Genomic DNA, 23,721 nt, shown 5'->3' with positions numbered 1-23,721 from the left:
AATCACAATGTCATAATCAAAAACGGCCAAGTAATCACAATGTCATAATAAAAACGGCCAAGTTATCACAATGTCATAATCAAAACGGCCAAGTAATCACAATGTCATAATCAAAACGGTCAAGTAATTACAATGTCATAATCAAAACGGTCAAGTAATCACAATGTCATAATCAAAACGGCCAAGTAATCACAATGTCATAATCAAAACGGTCAAGTAATCACAATGTCATAATCAAAAAAGGTCAAGTAATCACAATGTCATAATCAAAACGGTCAAGTAATCACAATGTCATAATCAAAACGGTCAAGTAATCACAATGTCATAATCAAAACGGCCAAGTAATCACAATGTCATAATCAAAACGGTCAAGTAATCACAATGTCATAATCAAAACGGTCAAGTAATCACAATGTCATGATAAAAACGGTCAAGTAATCACAATGTCATAATCAAAACGGCCAAGTAATCACAATGTCATAATCAAAACGGTCAAGTAATCACAATGTCATAATCAAAAAAGGTCAAGTAATCACAATGTCATAATCAAAACGGTCAAGTAATCACAATGTCATAATCAAAACGGTCAAGTAATCACAATGTCATGATCAAAACGGTCAAGTAATCACAATGTCATAATCAAAAACGGCCAAGTAATCACAATGTCATAATAAAAACGGCCAAGTAATCACAATGTCATGATAAAAACGGCCAAGTAATCACAATGTCATAATCAAAACGGCCAAGTAATCACAATGTCATAATCAAAACGGTTAAGTAATCACAATGTCATAATCAAAACGGTCAAGTAATCACAATGTCATAATCAAAAACGGCCAAGTAATCACAATGTCATAATCAAAACGGTTAAGTAATCACAATGTCATAATCAAAACGGCCAAGTAATCACAATGTCATAATCAAAACGGTCAAGTAATCACAATGTCATAATCAAAAACGGCCAAGTAATCACAATGTCATAATCAAAAACAGCCAAGTAATCACAATGTCATAATCAAAACGGCCAAGTAATCACAATGTCATAATCAAAAACGGCCAAGTAATCACAATGTCATAATCAAAAACGGCCAAGTAATCACAATGTCATAATAAAAACGGCCAAGTTATCACAATGTCATAATCAAAACGGCCAAGTAATCACAATGTCATAATCAAAACGGTCAAGTAATTACAATGTCATAATCAAAACGGCCAAGTAATCACAATGTCATAATCAAAACGGCCAAGTAATCACAATGTCATAATCAAAACGGCCAAGTAATCACAATGTCATAATCAAAACGGTCAAGTAATCACAATGTCATGATAAAAACGGTCAAGTAATCACAATGTCATAATCAAAACGGTCAAGTAATCACAATGTCATAATCAAAACGGCCAAGTAATCACAATGTCATAATCAAAAACCCCCATTAAGAGGCTCATTATAAGAGCCTTGTGTTGTTTTTTTAACTTACTAACTTTAAATAAAACTTAGTTGATTTGATTTGATTATCGTTGGAAGGAGGGCTAAAGATACCAAAGGGACAGTCAAACTCATTTATCGAAAATAACTTGACAACGCCATCGCTAAAAAAGAAAATAATAGTACACAAGACACACCAAAGAATACTAAAGACTACGCAACACAAACCCCACCAAAAACTGGGGGTGATCTCATGTGCTCCGTAAGGGTAAGCAGATCCTGCTGCAGATGTGGCTCCCGTCGTGTTGCTTATGTTATAACAAAACCGGTAAATAATCTTATTCGGTAGGTCACATTCGTGAAAAGGAAAGGGGATTGTAGTTTCGACATAAGAAACATATGAAATATCATCTGTAAAATGGGTAATCCATAACGTTCAACCAGCTCGTGATGGTGTCCGTAAAATTAATGAAGGGATGATTTTAACTTCACCATTTGGAACGCTTGATTTAATAGCTTCCTTGTGAGCAGCAACCCTCTATCAAGGAAATCATGATAGGAAATACAAGCCCAGGAATACCGAGACAGTTGGGAGATGTATAATCCGTATAAGCAGGCGCTGCTGGAATGTTGTTACATAGAAAAGAAAATAATTACATGGCAAGGCTCCGTGTTGAAGGCCGTACCTTGAACTATAATGGTTTACTTTAATAAATAGTTATTTGGATTGTCACTCATACCACATCTTCCTATATCTATGCATGTTTTATTGGCTAACAGCAATCTCGCATCTTCCTGAAATTGAAATTCATTACACAATGAAACTTAACATTCATGATGACACGAGGTCCCACGATAAAGTGCACTACAATCTTGATAAAAATCGTGTTTTCATGATCCTAGCTAAACAAATGTAATAATAAGTATTGAATGCTTCTTTACGTAATTTCATAAGGTTGCAAATCGTTGACCGTGCGCACATTTTTAGAATGAAGCGCGAAAACAAAATGTACTTCGGTCAACGCTTTTACACCCCAATGAATTTACAAAAAGAAGCATTCAATTCTTAATTGAAAGTTCACAATTATGAAGCTGAAATCATCTCTTTTGGCGTAAATTTTTTTTTTTCAACCGACCCTCAATGTCTATTTCTAGATGTAAGTCAAGATATCAGACAGACTTAACTGTATCTGTATTAAGTGCATTTTTGTTTATCTTAACTTAAATGTGAACAGTATGTGTTCTAAAACATTCTACAACATAGCGACCATCATTTACAATATAGACATGTTTAAATCTTAATTTAAATGAGGAACAGTATGTGTTCTAAACATACTACAACATAGCGACCAGCATTTACAATATAGACATGTTTTCCTAAATGTATATTGACGCCTATATTATTTTGATCTGAACTTAATAAATTCGTTGTCAACATTTGGTCCTTGGTGGATAGTTGTCTCATTTGCTACATCGTCCGCATCTTCTTTTTTTTTAAGTTGTACATTATGTTTTTGAAAATAATTAACAGATTGCTATAAATTATGAAACGATGTTTAACTAGCTTTTGGCTTTTGTCAGCTTTGTCATGGGCTGAACTTTTTTATTTATTTGAATAACACATGATGTGCAGTTAGCCAATCAGAATAAAATATTATAATGAAACATACATCTAATGTAATTATTTATTTGACCGCTTGAAGAAGTCAGTCTTTTTATATTCTATATTAAATGCTTTAATTCAAACAACATGTATTGTTCTATGGCGTCAGAAGTTTGAAATTATCGTATTTCTTTCACTTGTATATGTTATACTAGAGCACACCCGTGATATCGTGGGTCCGTGACTGAATTAAAGTATATAACTATGCGTGAGCCTTATTTTAGTATTGGTATTGTCATCTGATAAAGTCATGCCGATTATAAGATACACAGTTTTCTCTGTTTTCAAATCTTTCTGTTTGAACCCGTCGAACTGGAACTTATCAATTATTGGTAATATTAATTATTTGGAAAACAAAAGGTCCTGGAATGGAGTATTTTTTAATCAACAGCATATTGTCCTATATTAGTTATAAATAGAGTTGAATTCTTTTATTCGCTGTTTTACGTCATGGCCGCTAACAAATTGAAAACTGTACCTATACGCTTTATTCTTAGTCACAGATTTTTAGTATTCGTATTGTTATCTTAGAAAGTCTTACTGATTGAAATACTACAATAGGTTACAATTTGACAATTTAGAGTGTCAATCCTGTGATTATGACCCGTGTATATAGCATATTAGTCCTGAATACACCGTTTGGTGGTGTGCCTGTCAGATGCGGAACGTACAAATAAGGTAATGAGTAACAGGTGAATATACTATTGGTATCGGTATCGGACTCGACCCGGAACTTCTTTATTATTGGCAATATTAATTACGTGGAAAACAAAAGGGCCTGGAGAGGTGTAATTTTTAATCTACACCTTTGTACTATATAAGTTATATATAAAGTTGAATTCTTTGATCCATCGTTTTAAGTGATGACGGCTGACGAATTGGACCTCGTTATTTTAGTATTATAGATATACATGTATTTGCAACAAATGTAATAAGTGACAATGTTTTTTCCGTTTCCGAATCAATATTATAATAATGTAGAAAATATGTACATGTTACTTTTATAATCGCTACCTTGTTCTCAATCTAAAGTACATACAACATAACGATAGGTCGCGTATCCTTTCGGTTGAGGATATATCACATTTAATAGTGTAAGTCATGCGTGTAAATGGCTCTTAGATTGCATTAAGGGGGCTCGCGGGTCTAAATGAAATTTTTTATTTAATATAGGATTTCTCTATACTTTTCTATAAATTAACTTTATCTTATATTTAATAGAAAAATGAACTAAAAAATGGGGTCACCGTTCATTTACGCTCACAATCTGCCTTCGAAAGGAGCATACATTTTTGTTAATGTCCTTTTTTTCTGTTGAACTAATAGGAGAAATAGCGGCAATATCGAACTAAAAAAAGAACTAAATTACAGAAATCGCTAAAATTTTAGAATTATTTAGTCTATGTACAGCTTATTCGAAAACAACAATAAAATTGTGTCTCTCTGAAGAATGAACATTTCCTTTTATTTTGTAATATCTATACTATTAAACGAGAAGACCTCATTTTGTGTGTCGCTTCTCTTCTTTCCACAATAGGTTAATCATCATGCCTCTGTGTCGAATAGGTACAGTGCAAAGTCGCATTTGTCATCCATTCATATGATTATTCAGATTGAGTTATTTTGGGAGAAAAAACGAGAAAAAAAGGCATACGGATATTATTCCGTCATAGGACGAAGTTTTAAGTCAGATTAGACTTCCGGTTTGCGTTTTCTGTATACTTTGATCATACATATGATATTCTACGAATAAAGTGAATTTTTTACCAGATATCGTTTCAAAGTTTACTATCCACGGCGGTTACAGAGCTTATAAAATAGAGAGGGTCTGTATAATGTATCAATGACCGCCTTGGATCGATTAGAAAACTGAGAATTGAAAGTAAAAAGCAAATACACTTTATTCAGAGTATTGAATGTTCATAATATACAGATGAGCGCTAACATTATTCATGTGTTATTAAAATTAATTGAAAAAAATGGGAATATTGGGTGAAAAAAAAGTGGACACGGGCTAGAAATGCAATTGTCCTGTCCCAAAATACCTATGACTTATGATACTTGTCAGTTTCTGGAATTCATCAGTCATTAAATCTTTTACAAAAATTAATTGATCACAAAAATAAGAAGATGTGGTATGATTGCATAGGCGGATCCAAGGGAGCGGCCCTCCCCTTTCGTGGAATCACGCAAGCATGACTGGAGAGGCCCCACCCTTATGTCAGTCAGCGGGTCCCCCTTATGACAAGTTCTGGATACGCCACTGGATTGCCAATGAGACAGCTCTCCACAAGAGACCAAAATGACACATAAGTTAACAACTTTAGGTCATTGTACGGTCATCAACAATAAGCAAAGCCCATACTGATAGTCAGCTATAAATGGCCCCGAAATGACAATGTAAACCAATTCAAACGAGAAAACTAAGGGCCTTATTTATGTACAAAAAATAAACGAAAAACAAACATGTAACACATAAACAAACGACAACCACTGAATTACAGGTTCCTGAATAAAATTTTATAATATACTAAATGTATGTTCATAATGAAAATAGTAGGGAAATAAATGGGAAATTTGAAAATAAAGGAAGAAGGATAAAAAAAAATACATTTTCCTGTCCCCTATTACCTATGACTTTTGATACTTTTCCTGAAAGTCATTAAATCTTTTACAAAATTCTTCCTACAACACTTTACATACTTTCAACCACGCTCTGAATGACCGCGATCTCGCGGGTGTGTTCTAGTGTCTTTTAAAGCAAAGAGGAATAATGTATTTCCCATGATTTTTCACTTATATCATCAAATACAATGCTGTTTGATAAAAATTACTGGATTTCAAATATGCTAACGAGATTAAATAATAATATACCTGCATGAATTAACAAAACTAATGAACATGTACGTAAAATCAAAATGGTGTTCAGCTCATTTGATTGTAGTCGTATTTTACAATACCGCAATGTTACGCATTTTTGTCTAGTTTTTTTTTTTTTTTTTTTATTTTTTGGTTATAAACATTTGCTTACAATTTTACTTGGGTAGAAGCTACTGTTGGTCGAAGCTTTGTAGTTCGCTTCTCAGTTTCAAAATATTAAGCTTTTCAAAACACTAGTTTATATTGATAGGGGATAAATAAAGAAATCAAAAGAGCAAATATATATGTCAACGTGCTTGTTTTCAAGATCTTAGTCATTGCAATTTTGGCGGGAAAATGTTCTCTCTTGACTTTTCATAGCTTTATGAATGACAAGTGTAAGTTCGCCAAAACCTTTAAAGAATAATAAAAAAAAAATTAAGACTTTTACAGGCTTAATCATTATACATGTAGATTTGTAAAAATAAAATGGGGGTCAATGGGCATTTTTTTAAAGGCATTTAAATAGATAAAACCAGAGGATTCCGAAAATCTGACAAAAGTTCCAAAACATGATAAGCGAACATCCTACAGAACGTGTGTGTTGGAATGGGCTATCATTAATAACAGACTTATTAATGAACCTATTTGATTGCTTACTATAATTAGTAATAGTAGATTATCTCAGATAGTCCCGGTTTATCTCAGATAAACTTAGATTTTCTCAGCTTAATTCAAATTTGAGAAAATCCTTAGGCTAGTTTATCTCAGAAAATAAATGAAAATTCATTATCTGGATAAAATCACTGTTTATCTCAGAAAATGAAAAAAAAATCATTATCTAAAGAAAATCACGGTTTATTGAATGAACTGTGGTATAGCAAATATCGAATTCCCTCACATAATGTTATTACTATAGATATTCAACTTTTCTTGACAAAGTTAACCGTATTAAAGAAAACTCTCATGCTAACTTTGCAAAAGTATATTGATTCTTATAGAAAAGTCTCTGTGTACTTTTTAAAGTTATTAATTGACTTTGCGTCCGATCTATAATGGAGTGATACAAAAGTACTTTCACTTTTAATCCATCTAATGTCTAATATCTCTCTTAATACTAAAATACTCTTTGTGGAATAATTAATGTGAGTCTAAAGATGAACGATTATGTATTGCCATATATTTATGTCTTAGTAATTCAATATTTGCAGATCTCACAAAGGTTTCGAGTACTCTGGACATTAATGATCTGGTAAAACGTCAAATACATGGATAGGGTGTGAATATAAGTCTGGATTACAATCATAATATTTGTTATAGGTTGTGATTTTTTAAATATAGACATTGCAGTTTCCCGTAGGAACTTCCTTTGCTGCTGAAACAGTGCCACTTTTACTTTGAAGTTTCGTGAAAAAATATATCCAGGAACGAACAGATGATATGCACTACTATTTTATTTAAATTTAATTTACCCTAAATGTCTAAGAGTACAAACTTGTACAAAAATTCTATACTACCCCTACCTCCACTATTTGACCTCCTAAGAATTCAATTTTAGGCGCTACAATGTTTTTTTTTTATATTGGTAACATTCCCAAGATTTGTCTCTATGAATTCAAATACAGAGATCATATCTGAGAACCAGTACGTTGACAAATTAACATTAAATTGACATATCGATCAATATTATATATTCCCTAAAAGCGGCGTGGCTTGTGAAACAGCTGTATTTGCAAAGTGCAACCTACATGTATAGCATGTATATATATAAAAGTACAAGCTATAATAGATTCATGAGCTTCCTGACTACGTGTATTACAATAAGTGTTAACTTATTAGGTAAATGAACTTTGTTGTCTCTTTGACACATTCCCCATTTCCATTCTAAATTTTGTTCCTGATCAATATCAGTGTTAACTTAATCGGTAAATCGTGAGTTAGAAGAAACTGACCTTATGTATTAGAGTTCATGGCAATCGATTATGATATTATAGATATTGTACTTTAAATTTGTAAACAAAGCCATTATCTACTAGTTATAGTAAATCATGGGTCACAATACTTCAGTTCCGAGTCTGTGTTTTACCATGTTCGATTTCATTTAAAGCGCATCAAGATAAAATCACCTGCCTACGTCAGAAGTTTATGCAATTATCAAAAAGAGTAAAGGTACGGTCTGATTAAAACCAAACCTCTCACTTGCTAATTTAGCTTAATTCGTTTCTTACAATGTAGAGAAATTTTAAATATTGTGAATTTAGACGCTCGGGATAAAATTCGAATATCACGGCACAGGCCATGTGTCCAACAAATCTACCAATGCTATAGATTATACAAGCATTAGCCTTTCAAAAAGAGCTAGTCGACTCTTAGCTGATGAAAATGGAAAGTGCTCTCGCTTTGTAGATTTATTCATTTACTAGTCAGAATAGCCACGTGCATCAATCAACAAATTTTACCACACATATGAGGTCACACGTTATGAAGTAGTATATATCGTTTAACGTTGTTATTTACGAAACTCCAGAAGATTCGACTATTTATAGATAAAAGTTACCTGTGTACCTTACTAGGTTTGGATTGTCCTAACCAATCAATAAACTTTGATTATTCACGTCTCGTAATATCTTCCAATCAGGTAGCAAGAAAAATTCACGCATTGACTGTCCATCGTTCAATTCTTAATATCGACTCCTAGGAGTCGATAATTATTGTTTGAAATACATTTAACGTAACAACATTCAGTAACAAAACAGTGAGAAATGATTTATATTTCACAAAAGAACTTTCAGAGAAACTTTGTAGTTTTTCGAAATACTAAGAATTAGGAAGTTTCCTTACCTACGTTTATTAATTCTTCAGACAAAAGTTTTCATTCTGTGTTTATTTTGTAAATGTATCATTTTTTACTATATTGTTTCACCAATCCATAGGAATCATAGAAAAATTGGTCTGAACTGACCAATGAACCATCAATGATTCTGTAATGAGGAGTACCTAAATTGCATCCATGCTTAATTTGGCATCGTCAAAAGTCGAATAACAGAGCTTTTGTTTAATTTCTTCAAATATTTTGAACGATTGGATATTAGTTCTTGCTTACTCTTCATGTTTTCAGAAATGGATACTTGTAACATATGTCATAGGTTAAAACTTTGCACATTTATAGCTTATCTAAGATCGGTATTTTATTGCCAACATTAATTGACTAAAGAGTGTTAAGTATTTGTAGATTTATTGCTTAAGTGAACTGAACATTTTTTTTTCTTCTATTTTTTTTTTTAATTTTTTTAGCAGACTGTCTGATGACCGCTAAATTTAGTAGTGAAGGCCATCACGTTTATAAAAGTTGGTAAATGTTGAGATGCAGGAGAGTTGAAGAGAGTGAATGATAGGGAATGGATGCGTCTATATATTGAACCATGTAATTAATTGAAGTGTATATTTATGAACCTGTTGATAATAAATATGTATATCTGAACATGAGTCTTGAAAGCCAGTGCCTTATAACAGGTCCGTGACAAATACATGTATTGTATTTGCTAATTTAAAAAAAATGACAGTATGATGACGTCGCATGGTGACGTTTCCGTACATTTTGCATTATCAGTAAAAACTTTATTTATTGATAATTACTATAATCGTTTTGTGTATATCTAAAAAAATTTACCTATGTTGAAAGACGTGCATAGTATCAAATCATAAAAATACCAATTGCAATTGTAAAGTCTCTAGGAAATCTTTTAAGATTTCTGATGCTATTTTTGCTAAATAGACCTGTGCAATTTGGGTACTCGATGGAATTTGGGTACCGTGACGTTTATATGTACGAACAGAAAGGGTACCTATAAAGTGCGAAACGAAATAGAAACGAAAAGAAACGAAACGAAACGAAATAGGAACCAACGAAAAGAAAAGAAACGAAACGAAATCAAATTACGGATCACTTGAATCTTTTTTTTTTATCTATCTAAAAACAAAACTTAAAAAAGATCATAAAATACTTAGACATATACAATATTGTATTACTAGTGTATGTACCTTATTGTCTTTATAAATATATATGGTTTGAAATTATTTGCTATTGATTTTAAAAATACTTCGTTGATTGAAATTATACTTATTTACTTTGATTGTTACCGGCACTTCAAAATTTAATGTACTAATTAAGACCCAGCCTCTTTGCTTCAAACATAAATCAATAAAAAAAACTGATCGATGCCAGTTTGATTTACGACCTTGCTTTTCAAATCACTTTGAAGTTCCTATGAAGTTCCATATTCCCGCAGAAGGGTGTTGATCACGTGGCACTGAGTTACTTGATATATGATAATATATATTATATATATTCAGAACTCCAGACACATTTTTACTGTTAAAGAGAGCAGTATTATGCGAGACAAAGGTAAACTTTATTGCCTTGAATTCCACCGTCATTCCCATTGCTTCAAAAAATGTATCAAATCTTCTTACTTGCAAAAAGCTGAAGCTTGTTTATGTTCAGAATAGATTATCCTCATTTTTACCAATATTAAAATTAAATGTTCCTAACTGAATAATATACCTCAACTGCTCAATATTAATATAACAGTAGTTAGTATGATTGCGACTGAGACAGCTACATGTATATATAACACGGACCAAAACGACGCGGATGTGAGCAGCCATGTCACCGTACGGTCTTCAATAATGAGAAAAACGTGCACTATGTGTAGCTATTAGTAGTATATAGGAGACACATATAAAACAATATAACAATGTAAAAATCAGTTCGAATTCGACACGATAAGACAACAAATATATTTCATAAGGGATCGATCAAAACTTATGTAAACTACTGAAAGCTAGTTCAAAGAGAATTACAACTACAAAATACAGTTTTCAGATTTATACACGTCCAACAGATTATTCTACAGTCAGAAAAACAGAGAAAGCATGATTTTAATGCAAAACAAAGTATTAGTATCGACAAGATTTAGAGGTTTCTGATTAACATTATCATTTATTATTTTAAAGCGGCATAGTTCTTAGGATTATGATGTCATCGAATCCCAAATTTATCTTGAGGACTTTAATTACACTGCATTCTTCTATATTTTGATAAGATAACAAAAAGGAAGTTCATTTAAATTTGAATTTTTTGAAATGCCTGTTATACAGATGACGAAGGATATCTTTCAATTGTCTTTCTCTTAATTGAATGTGACGTCAATGTACTATTGTGTGTTGCATGAGCAAAACGAAGGATGTAGCTTGTGAAGCTAGGTCTACTCGCCCTTTCGGAGTATCGTATATACTACCCCTGTGTCTGCCGTCGTCAGTCTAAGGTTTTGCATTTCCATGGCGATAAGTTTCTTTCGTGATTTATAAGTTCCAACGTTCTTTTAATATCGCCTAGCTACCTCTCTCAAGAAGACAATAATCTGGTCTTTTCATGTGGACTGGGATTTTTTTTTTCGAACGCTACGCGGGACAGATTATTGTTTTCATTGTTCCATGTAGAAAATTTATTTGGGAATTATTTTTTTGTATTCACGGGAAAAATGTGGGCAAGATTATTTTTTTTTCAATCCAAGTGCTGGACAGATTTTGTTTTTTTTTATAAATCAGGGCCAGGATATTTTTTATAACCCCCCCCCCCCCCCCACCTCCCCCCTACCGTGTCTGTCTAGTATAATTTATAGAGTTCATAATCAAATATTATATATTGTGTTTAAGTCGTTCCTAAACCACAGCTGGTTAACGATTACGCTGAGTTTCACAGTTTTTTTCCTCAATTTTAAAAGAAATTGTATCAAACTAGACAATAAATAATATTTATAAATATAATCGGCTTAATATTCAATTTGATTTAAATTTTATTCCTATTTCGTTTCGTTTCTTTTCTTTTCGTTGGTTCCTATTTCGTTTCGTTCTGTTTTATGTTGTTTTCGTTTCTTTTCGTTTCGTTTCGTTTCTTTTCGTTTCGTTTTGTTTCTTTTCTTTTCGTTTCGTTTCTTTTCGTTTCTATTTCTTTTCGCACTTTATAGGCACCCCGAACAGAAAACGTTGAATGTCGTTTATATTAATTTCCAGCATCTGTTTGTGTACCATCTTACCTTTTGTACTTTTACAAATAATCGGTGAAAACACAATTCTATCCATTTCATTTAAGTTCAATATCGGTTAATTACACGAAACTACGTCATATTTAACAAGATGAACGCTCTGTGTTCGTCACAGACATGATTACGTCATAACGATTACATTGTATCTGTTGTGACCTTTAGGAGAAAATGTTTACAGCCTAAGATTGATGAAAGAATCGATCGTATTGCACTTGCTTTAGAAGCTAAATCTTTTATACATTGAGTGCTCGGTCAATTCAATTAGAAAGTGCAAGTAGTGTTATATTGTTTTGACAATGCAATGTTTTCTTTTTTCAATATTTTTCATTTATATAGATACAGATATAGATATATAAGAATTCGAGGGTATTGATAGGGGAATGATTCTACAGAAAAATAGGCAAGAGATAAAGAATAGAGCAAAATGGCTAAAACATTAAAGAATACGCTTTTACAAATTGAATATCGCTTTATAGATCTAACTGGATTTAAATGGTAACTAATTTTCTTAACAAACTCCTAAATAAGATAAGATAAGATAAGATAAGAATTTTATTAATCTAATCAAGAACCCATAAAGGGCATCATTTTACAACACAATATGATTGGAAAAAGCAAAACAGAAAACTAATACATACGTTAACGTTATGAACAGGATCAGAGCCTAACACAACATGTGTTTTATATAACTATTATATTAAATCTTATAACAATAAAATACTAAATTACTTCATATATTTTGTTTACATCTGGATCTTATTTCTAACCCTTTAATAATGTAATTTCCTAGGCACATGAGAGTTGGTAAATGCTCATTTGTGAACAGCCAGAAATATTTCTTATCATTAGGTAGTTCTTTAAAATTAGTACAAAAAGTTGTAGCTTTATCATATAATAATTTCCTCTGTTCATCATATAATGGACAATTTACTGTAAAATGGGTCTCATCTTCAATAGAATTGGATCCATGTGATAAGCAATGATGACATAGACGTTGAGTTCTCTCTATGTATTTTTTATTATATCTATCTTTCTCAATTTTAAGATCATGAGCACTTATTCTCATTTTACATATAGCTCTTCTTATACTAAAATCTTTAATTGATAAATAGGCCTCCTTTACAAAGTCAGTCTTGAGGTTGAAATAATTCTCTAATTTGCTATTACCTTGTGATAAGGTTTCAGATCTTTTGACCAACCAAAATGTTTTGAAACTATTACAAAGTTTACATTTTACAAATTTAATTAATTTATTGAGCTTTGTATCTAAATTTTGTATATCAAGTGATTGAAGTACATATTTCATAGATGAATACCAACAATTAATGTTTTCTGCATCTAAAATTTTATTACAAACATAAGCATCGTAAAGTAACCCTGTGTCCAACTTGTTAAGCCTGTGTACATATTTTACCATAGATATAATGACAGAAAAATAAAGAGGAAATCTTGCAACCTCTGATAACACTGCTAAATTTGAGGCTTTCTTATTTACACCAAGAATATACTTTAAATATCTGAAATGTGATTTTTCCAAATAATCATTTATGTAGATTAATTCAAATAGATAATCACTTTTTTTCTTGCAAGCAGCAGAGTTAATTTTAAATGAACCCCAAATTTCACTACAATATAATAAAATTGGTTTTATTGTGTGATCATATAAATGAATTGCAGTATCAATACTTGGATTACAAGCTGACATGGATTTTTGTAATTTAAATTTTGCCTTTAAGGATTTTTTGAATAGCTCTTCTTTCCCCTGTTGAAAAAGACCACTAGAAGTAAAGACTATCCCTAAATATTTACATTTATTAACACATTCTATAGCCTCTTTATCTAAATAAAATGATTCCTTTAAAAATTTTCCAGGCTTGTTAAAAATTAAAACTTTTGTTTTGGACAAGTTTACATCTAGACACCAGTCAATACAATAAGTATGCAATATATCAAGTCGGTTTTGAAGACCTTTTTTAGTGTTTGATAATACAATAATGTCATCAGCGTACATAAGACAATCAACTCTACGCCCATTGATATCAACAGCATCTGGACTTGGCTCAAATTTTGGAGGCAGATCGTTAATGAAAAGCTTAAATAAGTTTGGACTTAGAACATCCCCTTGTCTTACCCCAACTAGTGAACTGAAAGATGGTGTTAATACATTGCCCACTTTCACAGACATTTCATTCTTGCTGTACATATCTTTTAAAATAGTATAAAATTTTCCAGATATGTTATTTTCCAATAATTTATATTTAATACCACAGTGTATGACCCTGTCGAAAGCTTTTTTAAAGTCCACAAAGCAAGCATAGATTTTCCCCCCTTTTTTGTTAGTATATTTATCTAATATGGTTTTTAAAACAAACATATGATCAGATGTTCTACTCTTTTTTGAAAAACCAATCTGACATGGATGAATTATATTATTTTTATCAAGATGAATGTCAAGTCTTTTATTAAGAATACTGTTAAATAATTTTCCAATGCATGAATTTATTGCTATGCCTCTGTAATTTTCAGGTTTACTAGGACTCCCTGCTTTAAAAATTGGACATAAATAAGATAATGCCCATTTGTGAGGGTATTTTCCAGAGCAGAATACTAAATTAAAAAGTTTCTGCAAAACAGGTGCAAATATACTTCCCCCAGCTTTTAATATCTCATTTGGAATACCATCCAATCCTGCAGCTTTATTATTCTTTAGTTTATTTATAGCATCTAAAATTTCTTTTAGGGTTATTTTGTAATCTAGTTCACAGAAAGTTGAATTTTTTTCTAAATTTTTTACTTTTTTACTAATTTCCTCTAATCTGTCTTTAAATTTGTCAGAGTTAAAATTTAAAGATTGAAAATATGAAAACCAGACATTACTTTGAATAGAATTTTCTGGACCATCCGAATTGTCTTCTTTTAATTCTTTAATGAGATTCCAATAACTCTTTGGATTATTATCCCTTAGATTATCCAGACTGTCAAGAATGTTTTGTTTAAATTTCCTTTCTTTATATTTACGTAGCTTATTATACTCTCTATAACATTTATAGTAAGACCCTTTTATAATTGGGTCCCACAGGAATTTTGATAATAGCTTACCTTTAGAAATAAGACTTTTACGTTTTTGTACTAGGTCTATGTCAAACCATTTTTTATTTTTATGTTTACGTACACCTTTTAATTTTGTTTTACGAAATATTAAACATTTACTAGCAGCGTTATCTATTATATTAAAACATTCATTAGCCGATTGTTCAATATAGTCCTCTGAAAGATTAATTTTTGAGTCTAAAAATTTTTTAATACTGTTTTTAATATTTGGCTGGCATAAAGTATCTTGAAGTTTTTGTGTAGAAGTTTCTGACCATATATATTTTCCTGGAAATAAAATAGTAATGTCTTGCTCATTATTTTTATGTGAATAACTAGCTAACATGCCAAATGTTAGTTTACAGTGACAGTCTGACAGAGTTGATAAAAAATCAGCAACATGAAAAAATAAAGTGTCTGCAATCAAGTCTTCTGACACGATAACATAGTCAACCACACTACTACCCACTGCTTTCATACAAGTGTATTTACCATAAGAATCGCCCCACATTCTCCCATTTAAAATACGTAATTTGGACGCAATACACAAGTCCAGAAGTTGTTTACCTCTTGAATCTACTTTCATATCATAACTACATCTTTTTTCTTGAATAACATCACAACTATAATTATCATACATTGGTATATGTGTATCATTAACATCATTAATTATAAAATCTGGCTCTGACCCTGTCCTTGCATTTAAGTCCCCACACAATATAATACTACCTTGTTGACTAAATTTAATAATATCTTTTTCTATGTTTTCAAGTGTGTTGTCTTCTGATTGGTCAACATAAAATGAGGTTGCAGGTATAATATATGCCAAACATAGAAATATATCTGTATTTAGATTAAAATAATGTTTATCGAATTGCAACCATTGATAATCTTTACATGTATTTGTTAAAATCTTGATGCCCTTGCGAACTTCATATTTTACCAAAATACCTAGGCCCCCATAGTATCTAGAATTAGTTGATTGTGGTCTACAAATAGGGTAATAGTTAAAACCCTCAATATTGACTGTAGTGTTATAACCTACATGGGTCTCAGTTAATAGTACAACATCATAATTTCTTATCTCTTGAAGAAAAAGGGGGTCTGTTATTTTATCATGGTGTTTTGAAATAAGCCCACCTATATTCCAAACACAAAATGTTATGTTGTGGAAGAAATTATTTTTCTTTTGACTGGTCATAATTGCTCTTTAATCAAAAATTTTTTTTTTTAATTTCCCTTGGATGACCACTTCTAAGTTGTACAATATTTTTATTTTTTTAGATAGATAGTTAGCTTTTGGGCAGGTACAATGTAATATGAATATGAAATCCTTGTAAAGTAATAAAACTCTTTTCCCTCTTATGAAATAACTAAATCCTCTAACTGAGGAAAGGTAAAAATGGGTTAATTATATAACCTTTTCTTGTCCTATATAATTATAAATGACAATTTAAGTTTATACAAGACAGAAAGCAAAACAAAATCTAACTACAATTGCTTACAATATGTATTAAACAAAACTTAATTATGACTAGCAACTTTATCTTCTTTAATAAGATAGTTAAGATTGTTCAATATCAGGATATTAAGGCTACCCATATCCACGACCCCGACTTTGATAATTGTTATAATTGTTATGACCGCGACCACGATATCCACCACGACTACGATATCCACCACGTCCACGATATCCACCACGTCCACGATATCCACCTCTTGATCCATTATTCAGATTAACATTGCTATTATAGAACGGTCTACGTTTAGGTAAATCAAGAGCTTCATCAACTATATCTCGAATATTTGCTGCAAACACATTTACACCTTCATCTGAAAGGTGATATTTATCATTTTCACAGAGAAATCTAGGCACTGCTCTGCCTTTATTTGCTAAATTACTGTGATCACACAGATATACTTCTTCGGTATCAAAGTATTCCTGCTTCAATAAAACACTTATCAACTGGCCTTTCATATTGAAGCTTTCGTTGTCAGCTCTAGGTGTTGGTGTAGATATAATAACTTTTGAAGATGGATATAATTCACCTGCTAAAGACACAATTTCTTTCATTTTGCTAACACAACTTTCTGCACTTTTTTCACGTAGCTCATTTGTTAAGGAGTGAAACACAATTATATCAGGAGCATACTCAATTTCACGCAAACTTACTTCGGTATCAGGTAATGTATACGCAATTCGTTTCTCCATTGTAAACTTTGATGACAATTTAGATACATCAATTCTTTCAGTATTTGACGTTCCAATTAATATAACGTGTGGCTTGTCTGTATTATTTTGAGCGGATCTTCTATTTCTTGGTGGCACATCCTGAAACTGTGCAGCACCATCATCTCTACATGCATGTTGTTTAAGACTGTATAGCTCTTCATCTTTTTCTTCTAATTTAGATTTCAGTTCATTGCATGAGCTTACTAAAGTTTTAAGTTTATCATCTTTCTCATGTACTGTATTTTCTAATTTATTAATTTCAAACTCTAATTGCTTTTGTGATTTGTTATGGTTCACCTTTTGAAGCTCAGACTGAGATGTTTGCTGATCAAGTTTTGATTGCAACTGAAACTTGTCCAATTCTGTTGTGTGTTTAACCTGTTGCAATGACATCTTCAAATCAGAATTCTCATGTTCAAGTGTATTTAATTTGTTGAAAATTTTCTGATCACATGCATTTGTAGAATCAGATTTGGCACTTTGAATTTTGGTAACACTTTCAAGTACTTTTGCAATTTTGTTATCATTTTCTTTCATGTGATTGATATATGAATCCTCCATTGTTTTCATTTTGGCTGAAAAAAGTTCAGATTGTTTCGTACATATCTTATCTAGAGCGAGTACGAAAAAGTTTTCCATCCTCTCTAACATTTTTTCAGGTCTAAATTGTGTTACGGACCATTTATTACTTTGGTTGCTTGATTTTGATTCATTGTTATTGTTTACATCACCTTTGTTTTCAAATAACTGTTTTTCACATGTTTGATCATCATCAAGTTTGCCTAAAGTGTCCTCCTCATTGGCCTCTTTTACAGAGCTACTTGTAGATGTATTGTGTTGAATAACTTGTTCACCATTGAACTCTTTAATTTTCTTAATTAGTGCTATTAAGATGGGAAAATCCCGTTTGACAAATTTGTCTTTGGCATTACCCTGTATCTGGATGACCCCAGTGCTAATAAAAAATGTAACTTTGTATAAAAGGGGGGTATCTGTATCATGCGGATGCTTCGCTAAAATTTCAATACATATGGCTTTATTGCCTCCTGCAGTCTTATTCCAATCTGCTGGATCATCAAACCACCTTATATCATGTTCGGCGGAGTTACCAAGATGATCATAATACCATACATGAAGAGTTTTGATCCACAAGAGAATGCGATCAACTTTCACACGAAAGGCAACCATGTTTGCCTTGTCCTCATATAGATTAATGTCTATCGACTCATATTTAGCTCGTTTGGCCTTATCGCCTGCTGGCGTTTTTAACTTTGTAGGTATACATTCTGGAGGATATTCTGAGAAAATGCTATCCAGATTAAGGTCGTTGGACTTTTCAATTGTTTTGATAACGGGTTCAATTGTTATTTCATTGTCCGCCATTTTGTTTATGTGCGATACACGCTTTGCACAGTTGAATATTACTAGATATGCAGGATTATCAATAAAAAGTTCAAGCGATACACTTACATTGAATTAGTTCATATAATTACTAATACTTTAACTAATTTTCATGATGTTATGCTGTCGGGAAACGTGGAAGTAGGCATGTACCCCCTGCATGTTTATGCACCTGTCCTGATCGATTCAGTGGCCTGTCGTTCAGCAGTTAAATATGAATGTTGAATAGGCCACAGAAAATTGGATCCGTAATGCTCATCAGCTGCATTTGTTTTTGATAAAAAAAATAATAAAAAAAACAGATATGGGTTAAAATGTATAATCATCTAAGGCCACACCAATTTAATTCCTTGTTCGACGGACCCGCCCGCACCTTTATTTTTCAAAGCAGATTTTTTTTATTTTTTTTTTATATTCCCGCTTCCCGCATCCGGAAATGTAATCGTGTCCATTTCCCGCACCGTTTTTTTTTTGTAAATATTATAAACAGATATTTGCACTTGTTTTTATAATCACAATCTAACATGTATTTATAACGATTTAATCATATAAGCACCCAAGTACACTGTGTCAATGTCTGCGATAATATTTGATTCAGCATGAAACCCATTTATCCCAATTGGAGTGCTCCGTTTAAATAGATTTAATAGAAAACAGAAGAAAATACCTGTACAGAACAAAACATTGGTTTTCTTTCCCCTTAGATTCCCTATCAAAATATGTTCGTTGTTAGAAATAAACTTCAAAGAACTTCGGAAAGAAATACCTTCAACTGCAATATGCTGGCGATACAAAACTATCCATACCCCCTGCATGTTTATGCACCTGTCCTGATCGATTCAGTGGCCTGTCGTTCAGCAGTTAGATATCGTTCGTTGATGTTCATAAATATTATTTGGTATTTTCCCGTTTGTATATATATATAAATTAGATCGTTGGTTTTCCTGTTCGAATTGTGTACACTTATAATTTTGGGGTCCCTTATAGCTTGCTGTTTGGTCTGGGTTAAAGCTCTGCCCAGAGGCGGATCCAGGGGGTGGTCACCCGGTGCCGGTGACCACCCCCTGGGTTTGCAAAAATGGTGCACCATGTACCAAAAAATGGTGCACCTTGAACATTTTGAAAAATAAATTCGTCGATCAAATCAATTTGTCTATCGTAATGGTTCATTCTCATTTATCCAACTTTTTAAAATAATAGGTAGTAAAGGTAAAAAAAGAAGTTGGATAGATGAGATCAAAGGTATTCAAGAACAAAGGATTTTTCAGTTAGAATTTGGGTTGAATGACAGGTGAAAAATAAGACTGAAAAGTATACCCGGATTAAATTTTCTGTAGTATCATTTAGCATATAGCATGTTAAAAGGTGCAACTGACATTTAGTTAATGAATTGTAAATCATTTGAAAGTATTTTAAAGTTTTTTAACCGTTAGTTAAAATATGAATTGGATAGAAAAATATCAGTTGCATTTTATTCATGAAGAGATTTGTTAATGAGATTGAGCTTTTTATTGTGCAATAGACCCTCTTCGTTCATTTTTTTCTGTTCTTCTGACTAAATGATCCAAATAAGACAAAATATAAGTTGAATACGTTTAAGTACACAAAGACTTACCAGAACAAAACTCACACAACATATAATACATATATTGTTTTATATATATATATATAAACAAAAGCATTTCAAGCACATTGATTAAAAAAGTAGCACAGAAATATCCATAGCACACACTAAAGAAATGTTCAGTAGATCTTCATCCTGGTTTAAGTAGGTGGGATACTGCATCAGTGTAGTGATATACGTTGATCTGTCCTTGCTGTAGTCTATCCTTAAGTTGGGTCAGTCTGTTTTCTGTGTATGTTTAGGAGCGTTTCCATGATATTTGAAAGAGGGGGTGGAGAATGAAAAAATATTGGACCTTCTTTTTGCCCAAAAACATAAAATAAATATGTAATGTACTAATGTAACGGTTCCTGATTTGGAGCATGTATATTTTATAGTGAAAGTGTCAGGGTTTTACATTTTTTATGCCGAACTCTCTCCATTAATTGTCTGTGGTATGTTAAAATGATTGGATGGATCTTAACAGCAGAACACCAATAACGAGAAGTTCCAAATCATACGGTATAAGGGGTTACTAAACATTTCAATAGTCCTAGGCCAGGATTTTATGAACGAAAGGCGTAATTACGGTTGCCCTGGTAGAGGGTCCATGGAAAAGCTCAGAAGCTCCTGGGTTTCAACAATTTAGCATCAAATTATGAAGAAGCCAGACTAATAAATATCTCTCTATTGGTTTCTCTGAGCAGCACATGATACAAGACAAACAAACACTGAAGTATAAAGTTCGTTCGTTTTAAATATTGTAGGCTTTAATGTGGAATACATGATTGAATATGGAAAATTGACTTTATTGTACAAAAACAGTGCTAAATTAAAGCAATCGTGTCACTGTCTTGTTCCGATAGGTGGTATTTGGTACATGAATACATATGGTGCTTGAACTTGCTGGCAAAATGTAGGTCCGATGATGTGACTAAGCTACTAACTAATGGATATTGAAACAATATGATACTACCAAATATAAAAAAAGAAGATGTGGTATGATTGCCAATGAGACAACTATCCACAAAAGACCAAAATGACACAGACATTAACAACTATAGGTCACCGTACGGCCTTCAACAGTGAGCAAAGTCCATACCGCATAGTCAGCTATAATAGGCCCTGATAAGACAATGTAAAACAATTCAAACGAGAAAACTAACGGCCTTATTTATGTAAAAAAGTGAACGAAAAACAAATATGTAACATATAAACAAATGACAACCACTGAATTACAGGCTCCTGACTTGGGACAGGCACATACATAAATAATGCGGGATCCCAACCCTCCCCCTAACCTGGGACAGTGGTATAAAAGTACAACATAAGAAACGAACTATAAAAATCAGTTGAAAAAGGCTTAACTCATCAGATGGACGAAAATACAAGTGGACGTGGCCGGGTACTTATACATCCCGACACAAAAAGACGCTATGAACAGATCTGAGAGTACTCGCAGTTATCTGACAGCTAGGTCAAAGCCACTAACAACTAATAAAAAAATCATGCATCTAAGACAAAAGGTTATCTAGATTGGGAAGTAAAAACGCTATATCAATTATACATGTTACTAGTATAAATGCAAATTAACGCAAAACCTCAAATGAACAAATATTACTGATTTGTGGGTTTCTTCTGTATATATTTATGAAACATTTATTTATTATTTGAAATATACCAAATTAAAAAAAAATGAAATGTCACAAGTTTACTATCGCCTATGTTATATATATTTCTTGACTAATATAAAAACATACAGGAACAAATTTACTGTCAAATTTTAGAAAGACACCTTATTATTACTAAACAAACAACCCAATAATTAACAAAAATAAAAAGTTGGCTAAATGAGATTACCTTATTTTTAAAAGTTGGATAAATGAGAAGACACCATCGTAATCACCAGTCATAAAGTTGTCATTACTTACCTTAAGGCTAAATACATGTACCTTGACAGGTATGCTTATACAATGAACATGTAATCATCACTCGCTAATTACTTGGGCGATTTCTTTGATGTTAATGTGTAAAAATGAAGAGACAGTCCTAAATCTTAGATGTTTTTAGCAGGTAATTTATACTTTTTTTACATTACGTTTATCTAAATTTTTTAAGTTTGTATAATAACTTTTCTCAACCAATAATATTTTTTTACTGTGATGCCAAAATTCAAAAATAATTTTAAAGTTTTAAAGTCACATAAATATTCTATATTGAATGAACACCCCCGTTCCATCATCTGTTTGTTTAAAAGTTTCGTTCATTCCAATTTTTTAGTAACTTAACGTGACGGTACCCAAATTGCACCTATTTTGACAGTTTTTTCAACTAAGTTTTTTTATGATCAAGACAAAAATTTCCATTTTGTGTTTATTTTGTAGCCGTATCCTTCTTTATTATAAAGGTACACCAATTTGATTTTCAATCCATAAGGAATCATAGAAAAATTGGTCTGAACTTACCTCCAAACCATCCCAGATTCTGTAATGAGGAGTACCCAAATTGCATCCATGCTTAAATTCGCATCGTCAAAAGTCGAATAACAGAGCTTTTGTTTATTTTTTTCAAATATTTTGAACAATTGGATATTTGCCCATGCTTACTCTTCATTTTTTAAGAAATGGATACTTGAAACGTATTGTATTTGTTAATTTTAAAAAGATGATGTTTTGATGACGTCGCATGGCGACGTTTCAGTACATATTATTTTTTTCAGTAAATACTTCATCTGTTGATAAATATTATGGAACGCCATGACTGCCTTATGTTAATGATCAGCATTATATGCAGTGCTCACACCATTATATTAAGTGCTCACAACATTATATTAAGTGCTCACAACATTATATTAAGTGCTCACACCATTATATGCAGTGCTCACACCATTATATTAAGTGCTCACAACATTATATTAAGTGCTCACACCATTATATGCAGTGCTCACACCATTATATTAAGTGATCACAACATTATATTAAGTGCTCACAACATTATATGCAGTGCTCACACCATTATATGAAGTGCTCACAACATTATACGTTTTTTGTTGTATGATGAGATTGTTGTATGATGAGATTGATGTATGATGAGATCATTCGGTAAACATCGTTTTTTTGCGGAAATTACCGAATCCATAATTTGTAAATTACGGTAATTCCCAGCAAACAAATTTAAACAGTTATTAATGTTTGGTGCAAAATAACTAGTTTGTGAATTTAAATTCTTTTAAGAATATAATTCGGACTACGCCGCATTTTTGCGCCTGTCCCAAGTCAGGAGCCTCTGGTCTTTGTTTTTCTTATATTATTATAATTTTAGTTTCTTGTGTACAATTTG

Source organism: Mytilus galloprovincialis, chromosome 11 (assembly GCF_965363235.1).
Source record: "Mytilus galloprovincialis chromosome 11, xbMytGall1.hap1.1, whole genome shotgun sequence".
In the NCBI taxonomy this organism is placed as follows: Eukaryota; Metazoa; Mollusca; class Bivalvia; order Mytilida; family Mytilidae; genus Mytilus; species Mytilus galloprovincialis.
This window is presented reverse-complemented; position numbering follows the sequence as displayed.